Raw genomic sequence first — 1,918 nt, 5'->3', positions numbered from 1 at the left:
ATGAGCTTTGGGAGAGCTATAAACCAATTCTTACCCATGGTGACATATATCTACACATTGAATTATTCTTTTCAATCTGATATCATTGAAAGTAAACAGCTGGTCCACTCCAGGGGACAATTTTCCATGTTAAATGTCATTGAACATGAAATTCACTCTGATGCTATCAAAATCTTCTTTTTTGTAGCAGCTCTAATCTGGTATCACTTTTCTATAAGTTTTGTAATAGAATTAACCAAGAGCTAATAGTATTGTCTGTCCTTGTCTCCATTTTTAAAAACTAATGTTCGTAATTCCTCTTGGAGTCTGACACTTAGACCAAAAAAATAGCTCTCATATATGCATACACAAACAGGGCCATTTTGAAGTTTTAGAGAAGTAAATAACAATTTATAAATGTGTCGGGAGTCACAAATTTACTCTCTCGGCAAGTCAGATATGGAGAAGAAATTGATTTCTTCGTATAATTTACTTACCTTCAAAAAGAGACCCTACCGGCTGCTGACGAGCTGCTTAGTCCCAGCTGCTGATTCTCACAGTCCCTTTACATAATGATTTTTCTTTGAGATAATTGTTCAGTGTTGCTGTTATTGTTGCCTCAACATTTGCTCCTCTCTGAGGTTGTGTTTGGTGGGACACATGATGCTTTGGTAGAACCGTTAAGAAGGCAGGGCTCCAGGGGTGCCTGGGTGGCTCAGTCAGTTAAGTGTTGGACTTCAGCTCAGGTCATGATCTCACAGTGTGTGAGTTCGAGCCCCCCACTGGGCTCTGTGCTGACAGCTCAGAACCTGGAGCCTGTTTCAGATTCTGTGTCTCCCTCTCTCTCTGCCCCTCCCCTGCTCATGCCCTTTCTCTGTCTCAAAAATAAATAAAAACTTTTTTAAAAAATTAAAAAAAAAAAAAAGAAGGCAGAGCTCCATAGAGACAGTGCTGGGGCGAGAGAGCCAGAAAGGCACTGGGCGACTCTGTGCCTCACTGAGGAAAATAATTAAACCTGGGCAAAGGGGATCCTAAGAAACCGAGAGGCAAAATGTCATCGTATTCATTTTTGTGCTAGCTTGCCGAGAGGAGTGCAAGAAGCACCCAGATGCTTCAGTCAGCTTCTCAGAGTTTTCTCGTAAGTGCTCAGAGAGGTGGAAGACCATGTCTGCTAAAGAGAAGGGAAAACTTGGAGACATGGCAAAGGTGGACAAGGCCCTTTATGAAAGAGAAATGAAAGCTAATATCCCCGCTAAAGGGGAAACAAAAAAGAAGTTGCAGGATTCCAATGCACCCAAGGGTCCTGCTTTGGCCTTTTTCTTGTTTTGTTTTGAGTATTGCTCCCAAATCAAAGAAGAACATCCCAGCCTATCCATTGGTAATGTTGCAAAGAAACTGGGAGAGACATGGAATAATACTGCCACAGATGACAAGCAGTCCCACTAAAAGAAGGCTGCTAAACTGAAGGAAAAATCTGAAAAGGATATTGCTGCATACTGGACTAAAGGAAAGCCTGATGCAGCAAAAAAGGGAGTGTCAAGCTGAAAAAAGCAAGAAAATGAAGGAAGAGGAGGAAGACAGGGAAGATGAAGGGTATGAGGAGGAAGATGAAGAGAATGATGATGAATAAGTTAGTTCTAGCAGTTTTCTTTCTTGTCTATAAAGCATTTAAGCCCCCCTGTACACAGTTCCTTTTAAAGAAAAAGATTGAATGTAAGGCTGTGTAATATTTGTTTTTAAACTGTACGGCATCTTTTTTTGTATAGTTAATACACTCCTAAATGTGTCTTTAGATAGCCCTGTGTTGGTGGCACTTTCAATAGCCACTAACCTTGCCTGGTGCAATGTGGGGGTGTAAATTGGCATGGAAATTTAAAGCAGGTTCTTGCTGGTTCACAGCAGAAATTAGTTATATATGGGGATGGTAGTTTTTTCATCT

General features: G+C 40.9%; 1 pseudogene; it reads left to right on the top strand.

The window, feature by feature from the left end:
- The first annotated feature begins 991 nt into the window (after positions 1–991).
- Positions 992–1,609, top strand: LOC124529096 (high mobility group protein B1-like; annotated as a pseudogene).
- The last annotated feature ends 309 nt before the right edge of the window (positions 1,610–1,918 follow it).

Source organism: Lynx rufus, unplaced genomic scaffold (assembly GCF_022079265.1).
Source record: "Lynx rufus isolate CCGP_SWC_20201006 ecotype Redwood Valley unplaced genomic scaffold, mLynRuf1.p SCAF_6, whole genome shotgun sequence".
NCBI classification, from domain to species: Eukaryota; Metazoa; Chordata; class Mammalia; order Carnivora; family Felidae; genus Lynx; species Lynx rufus.
This window is presented reverse-complemented; position numbering and strand designations above follow the sequence as displayed.